This window comes from Cyprinus carpio, chromosome B2 (assembly GCF_018340385.1).
Source record: "Cyprinus carpio isolate SPL01 chromosome B2, ASM1834038v1, whole genome shotgun sequence".
Taxonomy (NCBI): domain Eukaryota; kingdom Metazoa; phylum Chordata; class Actinopteri; order Cypriniformes; family Cyprinidae; genus Cyprinus; species Cyprinus carpio.
Genome location: NC_056598.1, coordinates 29765626 through 29774515, shown reverse-complemented (window position 1 = coordinate 29774515; position 8890 = coordinate 29765626). Strand labels below are relative to the sequence as shown.

The following is an 8890-nucleotide window of genomic DNA, read 5'->3' as shown; positions in this document are numbered from 1 at the left end:
AATCATAGGAAGCTATGCGTTTTTTTTTGTTGAAATCAACGCTTACATTTAGGCCCTCTAGTATTAATCTAAAGTAATCTTACAATAGTATAGCTCTAATAATAATAATAATGCAAATTAGTTCATTTTAAAAAAAGTCAAATGTCGTAACAAAAGACGTTTTGAGCTGTAAAAATCGTGGCGGAGCTCTGCAATAATTGCATATTATCAAATTTTTTTTACATTTATGCATTTCTAGAATCCAAAGCAACGTACAATAGAGGAATGATAATAATAATTTTAAATAATATTTTAAATGTTAGAGGAATGATAATCAAAATAAAAACAAAAAACACATAGATTATGACTTAAGAGTATCTCAGAGCTTATTGTATTTCTGTCTGTAGAATTAGAAAAGGTTTCTAACACTTATCTGTAGAAAAAACAGTGTTCTCCGTCCCCCGGCAAAATTGCATGGGATTTTACGTCAATAACCCAGCTGTTGTTTATAGTTTAACTGGGTTGAAGCCTGGGCGGACTTGGACAGGCTTGTCGATGCAATCAACACTTAGAGAAATCCTTTTTAGTACGAAGTGTCCCTGAAGAGGTTTGCAGTCCAGCTAGTCGGGGTGTGTTGTTAAATCATGGTGCTGGTTTCTTTCAGAGGATGTGGCTATGCGCAGAAAAACAGCAGAACCTGGAGATGCAATCAAGTATCTGGATCAAACGCTTCAGGAGCTCAACAGCTGTTTGGGAGCAATCAAGAAGAAACGCCATGGAAGACATTCATGAATTTCTCATTCATTCCAGCAGTTTCATGATTTATGCTTTTCATGATTTGGTATGTTGTATAGTTATGTTTATTTCCATCTATTTTGTTCTATAGTTTAATTCTGATTATTTCCTAATGCAGCCTTAAGTCCATTCAATAATAAATAATGTCTTTCTGATATGTCCATTTGTCCCATGTTAAAATACAACTTCTGACACAATGTTACATGGTAGCTGTGGCAAAAAAAAAAAAAAAAAAAATCTAATGGATTCTGTTGGGGACTTAAAAATGATGACTTATCACTGCACGTAACCCAATGTTTCCCTTTTCACTTTTATTTTTTTTTTATATCTGTCGCGGGTTTGCTGTTTTATTGATGTCGAAGTTTGAATGAATCCGTAAGCTTGGAAGGTATACTTAAAACAGTAAAATGCATCAACAAAAGGTCTACAAACAAGCAATTACATACGTCACATTTTTGTTATGTGTTCAAGGGGAAATGTATGCAAATGGTTGTGTCAAAACAAATTGTAAGACGTCGGTATGTATAGGAACACCACCAGTATTCCTTTCTACGATGGCTTTAATTTTTGGCATTTAAGAAGTCTTTACGATTAGGTTTGTCATGTATGGTAAACCCACTTTTCCCCTGATGCTGCAAGGGCTATTTGCCACTGTGGTTTTAATATATTTTTTTTTTTATACCAGGGAAAGTACGGAAGTTATTTGCTTATTAAGAGGCTGATAGCCTATTTTTGTAAGGATCAAAATTAGTTTTTTTTTTTTTTTTTCAATGTTTACATAAATATTCGACTACCATCAAATTCCTCTTTATTGCTATTGCAAAAAAAAAAAAAAATCCTGAGCATAAGGACTATGTAACTGAATACATACAACGTTTTAGCAATTTAAATATTTATTAATATAACATGTGTTTTACGATTTAATAAACAGAGCTGTGAGCTTGACCTGGCCTGAAATAATCCACAGGCCTGAAGCCAAGCATTATGATGTGGAATTTGACCGGCCACGCACACTAATGCTGGTATGACCTTGAGGCAAGAAGAGACTGTGGTCTTTGATTAGTTCAGTATGACCCTCGCACCAGTTTTACCAATCTACTACTACGAAGACGCCTTTGCTTATTAAGATAATCGTGTACACTGATGCGATGTGCGGGACGTGGCCGTTACGACTGCTGGCGATTGAGACGAATCCTACTATGACGATAGGATTGTCTCATGAATATTAATGGGGTGCACGTGCCCGCACGTTCCAGAAAAGGTTATGGAGTACGTCAGTTTGACCTCATTAATATTAAGCTACGCAGCCTTCGCCATAGTATGATTGGTCAGAGGGTTCCTCACTGCTGCGCGGATTCTGCGCTCTCAATCTGGCTGAAGTACCGGGCGGGATTTCCGCAATATATTAAGTATGGCGAAGACTATGGCGAATTATTTGTTTTATTTGTTTTTAATGGTGTTTTTCGGCGTCGGGAAGACCTGTGTGCTGTTCAGATTCTCGGAGGATGCCTTTAACTCGACGTTTATTTCGACGATAGGTATATATGTCTCAGTTTTAAAGGTTTATGCTCGGAAGTTGTTTATAAAACGTCAGGCTGTGCTAACGGCTAAGCTAATGGACTATTATCTATCTGTTATCTCTTTCTATGAGTTTTAGTGGTTTGTTTTAGTTTCTTGAACTTTGACAGTTTGGCTAGGGTTTTGTCTTTAAATGAATTATTTTGCTCGGTGATTAGGTGTCTTATTAACGTGGGGATGAACGTTTCTACGATCTAGCATCTTTTTTCTAGCGGTCTGAAGCACTCTAGCTGTTTTCTGACAAGAATACTAAAAAGATGAGATTTTTTTTCTTTTCTTATTTTGTAAACTAAAATATCAAATAACTAGAATCATAAGGTGATTATCCCATAAATTGTTTAAAATATATGACTAGAAACCTGTTAGCCAGTAGTTTACCGGTTTCACACACGATACGAAGTCGTTTAAGACTCAAAATTTTACTGCTATATAACGTTTACTAAGTGTGCCAATGTCCATTTTTTATTTTAAATAGTCTTTACATTAAAAACATTTTTGGTACAGTATGTAAATATCATTTGGGTAATGCCACTGTTATTTATTCTCTTAGATACCATGGGTTCTGAATGATTGCTATATTAGGTTTAACAACGTTAAACAAGTACTACTTTATAGAATTTAAAACTTGTTTAAACCATGTTCAAGAAGTGACGTTGTCTGGTAATATGTCCAAAAACATGGTAATTTTTTTAATGCATGATGTTCAATGGAACATGTTTTTTAATTGCTCTGTTAACATCAGTTTTATAGCTTTCATCAATCAGTAATATAGCTTAAAAAATCACTGTTATAAATAATTAGCCTTACTGTTCATGCTTATGTTTTTACATTTGTAATAAGACAAGGGCTAGGTACTATGGGGGAAGATGCTTGGTTTACGTAAGTGTGATATATTGATATGTTCCATTTATATATATATATATATATATTTTGTATTGTATACCCTATAGATGTGTTAATATGTATACCTATGTTACATTTCTTAATTGCTTGTATGTGGTTAAAAATTAGTGTGGACGCATTTGAAAGAGACATGTATGGGCAGGTTTGTGTAGTCCTGGTGACCGGTTGTTGGTTACGGATTTTGCTCTTCAAGGTATTGATTCACGCCTTGTTCAGGGACATGGAAGACCATAAGGTTACAGATGATATGGTGAGTTTCTAGGCGTAATTTTTAACTAGTGTCACTATCAGCGCCGTAGTTGACAAGATGTACACGGTGACTTGTCATGGTAATTAGTCCAAAAACTCTGTGTAGGTAATGTTTGAATGACGGCGGGGTGAAGTGAGATACAATGGACATTTTTTAATTGCTCTGTTAAGATCAGTATTAAGGCTATTATGAATCAACTCAGTACTGCTATCTTTATAAATAATAGCCTTTCTGTCGTGCTTATGTTTTTCTAATTTTGTAATAAGAAAAAGTGGTTATAAGATGTCTATTTTGGATGATGCTGTCTTATAACATGTTTATATAATATTATCTTATATGTATAAATATAATATAAAAATTAGTATATGTTATGTAATACACTATAGCATGTGTTCATACGGTATAGCCTATCTATGACATCTGTTTTGCCTATTTTGTATAAAAATAATTGCGGTGTTTGTTGTAAGGTGGACGCATTTGAGAGAGACACTGGGTATTGGGCGTCAGGTTTGAGCCGGTGACAGTTTGTGCAGTTAATCTTCATTTCGTCGATTCCAGTAGATTGGATTTTTCAAGATCAGGACAATAGAACGAGATGGCAAGAGAATAAAGCTACAGATATGAGTGAGTTTCCTCTAGTCGATCTTTTCCCTCTTAGTGTGTCAGCTCTCATGCGACTAGCTTGAACCTTCGCAGGTGGCTGGAATGGGCAGAGGGTGATTAGTCTCCGGTGGAGAGTGTGGTCTGAAGGAGCCGCGTGTGTTGAGTACTGAAACCATGCCCCCGGTTTTGAATGTCTCTGTAGTTAGCAGCGCACCTTAAGCAGTTATGTTGATTTGCTGGAGCGCTATGCGGAAAAACCTAGGGCCGAATCGCTTACAAACTTATTTTCAGCACTGAGAGGCGAACGATTTAATCGCTTCCTCTAGAGTCACACCTGGCACAGCTAGGTGGCGCACCCAAGCAATGCATAGAATGTGTCTCAGAAATGGATGTTAACATCGTCCGCTGCCTAGAATAATACAGCATTTAGGTAAATAAAGTTTGGGCTTCTATGCCAGAAACACAAACTAGTCTTATAATGCTTTACGGGAAAACTATATTAAAATACAAAACAGAAGTAGCATCGGAGCCACATTTGAAAATTTGTGTAATGCGTTAGTTATTAATGTTTTGTTTGCTTAAAACCAACTTTTAACCAACATCGAAAGTGCTTGTAATAACTGATCCGATTGCTGATCGATAGTGTGATTTTTGATTCTATAATTGGCAGACAAGCACGTAATTTTGTATGCTATTATGCAGTGTCATAAACATCCTTTATTGTTATAAAAAATACCATGAGTTGCATACAAAAACACATACAGAAAATATATCGTCATAATCATGTCTATTTTCTTTCATATTTCATGGTAGAAATGTAGTTGATTTGAATTTTTTTTTTTTTTTTTAACCGATAATCGTGACGGGGGAAAAAACTACGACACACAGGGTGAAAAAAATCTTTTGCTTTTTCATGCCGCATGAATGATTGCGCCGGAATAGCCCCATAAGGAACTATTATTTCAAAGTTAGAGCATCATCAGACCCAAGTTTTAACGTTCAATGTGAAAAGCCCCTTTAGTGGTTTACTTTTGTAATTGTTCTAGTAAGGAGTGGGTTTGTGAAAAGTCACTAGTCTCACGGGGTTTGATTACGATATATCATGTCATCGATTTGGTTTAATTCGATATCATGATGCACCACAATGCACTGCATTCTTCAATTTTTTCAATTTTACTTCACATGTAATACAATTTTGTCAATAAATACAAGCAGTCAGATATATGAACTGTACCTTTATTTACATTTATGCATATTAGTAGGCGCTTTATCCAAAGCCGACTTATAGTGCATTCAGGCTAACTTTTTTTTTTGTTTTATGTTCTTGTTTTGTTTTTTAACCATCAACCCACGAGATGGCAGATTCAAAAGCATAAGGATCCGTCTGCTCTCTATTGCTCTCGCGATACTTGATCACACACCTGATCGTTCTGCAGCAGGGGCGGCCTTTCAAGCGTCGAACGCATTCCGTATCGTATGCTACTGCTGTGCAACTTGATCATCAGAAAGCGGCAGTACGCTATATTCATTTAGGGTTCATTAACGAACCGGCTACTGAATCGTCGTCCTCGTCCTGCATCACAATGCATTGTAGAACTAGTAATTGTCGACAAACCTCCGTGTAAGCGAGGGGTCATCTTCCACTTCCTTAAATGCATTTCAGCATGGCCGAAAGTTACAAACACTGAGATTGTTTTGATATTTACAGGGACACGGCAGGACAGGATGCGATCCAGAACAATCATCACAACGCGTAGATATTCGAGGTGCAATGGTAAGATGACAATGAAGTATATACATATTACTCTGCATTGCATGATGAGCTTCAGGTCTGTCTCGCCGGGTTGACCCCTCATATGTTGTAAATTCTTGTCATTGTGACCTGGAGAGGATTTTCTTTTTCCGTAACTAAGTAATTAATGTATATTGCATTAGAACCAAAAACTTATTGACACTCTGTATACTCATTTCCCCCACCTCGTATGTACATGTGGTGCGTTCCTGGTCAAAAATGCTTGAAAATTTCTCATTATGCTGTCATTACCAAATATTGCATTCAACTTTGATTTTTTTTTCAGTGTAACAGATTTCTTTTTGGAACTGATTGATTGTGGGCATGTGCTAATTAAGTATTGTACTAATTGCGAGAAAACAAATTTAAAAACCAAAATTTTGTGATGATGAGAGTTTTTTAAGTGGTTTTTAGTTTTTTGGTTGTTTTTGGGTTTTTTTTAGGATTTTTAGGGTTAAATTAGTGTTAACGCTTCTGCTGTTGTCTTCATAATTGCTGTTTTGTTCACACTTGTGGATTTATCTTGTGCTCTGATCTCAGGGGATCATGCTGGTTTATGATATTACTAATGAGAAATCATTTGACAACATCAAAAACTGGATCCGAAACATAGAGGAGGTGAGTGTTTCAGTGCCCAATTTATCTTCCTTAACGGTACACTTCAGATGTCAAGGCTTCTGCTGTGTGCAAGCACTTGCTTAATATACATGATCATCAGATCTTATCTGCATTTTTATATGCAATGAAAGGTTATAATATAAATAATTATATAAGGTTGATGTTGTAGTACAAACAGTGAAGCATGGGTTCAATTCTCATGGAAATGCATGAACTGATAAAATGTATATTTTAAATGCATTGCATTTTGCTTTGTATAAGTGTCTGAAAAATGCATTCATGTAAATGTAAATATGTTGACACTTTATTTTTTAAATATAAAAAAAAAAAAAACATTGAAATTAAAACATTTTGCCATTGCATCTTACTGCTTTTTTTCTCTTACATTTTTTAATACAACATGTCCAGTAAATAATAGTTTTTGAATACAAACGCATGTGTTTTATGTGAACTCTTATTATCATCGCCTAAACTACCGGTAACCGAACTACTAGCTAGGCACTACTAGTAATGGCATATTCATGTTCTTGTATGTTTTTTCCACCCAGCATGCATCAGCGGATGTAGAAAAAATGATTTTGGGGAACAAATGTGACATTAATGAGAAGAGGCAGGTGTCTAAAGACAGAGGCGAGAAGGTGAGCAGACCATGTTCCTTTACAAAGCTTGATGTTCTCTTATACCCTTTTGTCTTCCCTTTCCCAAAACAGTTTGTTAGTGTAATATTACTTACCTTTAATTGTGTAAGACTCTACAGCAATGATGCCACCTTCCACAAGAAATGCATTTAGTTAATGATCTACCGCATCACCACGAATGGCTAGAACTGCTAAACAGTCTGTAATCATCCAGAGAAATCATCATACTTGTATTTTATATAATGGAATCTGCCTGTACTCGTTTAGCTGGCGTTAGAGTATTGGCATCAAGTTCATGGAGCAGAGTGCGAAGGCTAATATCAACGCTGAGAACGTAATGTGTAAATGGCTTTTATGATTAATCTCGCTTCATGTTCATGTATCTGCAGCAGATTGAACGTTTAAAGGTCTAATCGAGACATAATGATGTTTTTCTGCTCTACTCGCAGTCATTCTTAACGCCGCCAGAGACATAAAATCAAAGATGGACACGAAATTGCGTGAGACTTTCCCTTTCTGTGCTTTAGCGCTGTGTAAAAATTGAATTTAGATTGAAAATTGGGTAACACTTTACAGTAAGGTTTCTTTTATTATCATTAGTGATCTAAACACTTTGCTTAAAGCATTGAAATGCATTATAAATTTTCATAAATAATTGGAACCAAAGTTAAAAATGCATTACAATATTTGCAGATTCCTTGTTTTTGGTTGTTTGACATTTTTTAATGCATTATATATTTTCATAAATTGTTATAAATGTTTAATAAAAAGTTGTTTTTTATATGCATTATATTTTCTCAAGGTGCAATAATGAATAGATAAGTCTTATAACTGTCTAATTATTAATAAGATCATACAGTGCATTATGAGGCATAATTAATGCATTAAAATACTTAATTATTAATATTAATAATACTTCCTTATTAAATAATTATTTATATATAAAGGCTTCAAGTAAAGTGTTGCCACAATTTTACATTTGGATGAATGAATCCAATGTTTTTTGGCACAATTTATTGGCTAGCCTGAGTTGCGTTAATAAAGTGAATCTGGAGTCTGATGAGGTTTCTTTTTTTTTCTTTCTTGCTCATACAGGAGGGGAACAATCCTCAGAGCAGCAACCATGGAGTGAAAATTACCACTGAACAGCAGAAAAAAGAGAGCAGCTTCTTTTCGCTGTGTGCTACTGTGAAGATCAAGGCCTTACTGTCCGCAACGTCCGTGGGCTGGACCACGACTGGACTAGCTCTCCCCTCTTTAGCACTCCTCCTCTCCTTCCTCTTTTTCCATCTCTTCTTCTCTTCTCGAAGCTCTTCTTACCAGCCCCCGGCAGTCAGAGTTTCCTGGTCCTCTTACTTTCTGTCCATTAGACAGAATAGCGTGCCGCTTTCCATTCGCTTAATGACCCTTCCCCTATTACCCCCGTGGTGGTAAAAGCACTTGTGTCGTATTCTGCAAGTCCAACGGTGAACACGAACACTGGCGGGTGGTGTACTGATATGTCAGCGACATCGCCAGCAACTCGTTCCAGCAGCCAAACGTGCACCTAAAGAAGATCCCACATCTCGTTGTTTTACAGCAGTCGCACAAAAAATCCCGAGGATATTTTGAGCGTCTACAACGTGACCAAAACCTTGATCCATTAGTACCTTCCGTGGCGACCTGGAAGCAGTGGCGTGCTTCTGCGTGGTCGGTTTATAAATCCCAAGCACTGACACGAGCACGTGGTCTGAT

The 8890-nt window shown here is 36.3% G+C and overlaps 1 pseudogene; it reads left to right on the top strand.

Moving 5' to 3' along the window:
* The first annotated feature begins 3208 nt into the window (after positions 1-3208).
* Positions 3209-8526, top strand: LOC122136331 (annotated as a pseudogene).
* Positions 8527-8890: the final 364 nt, after the last annotated feature.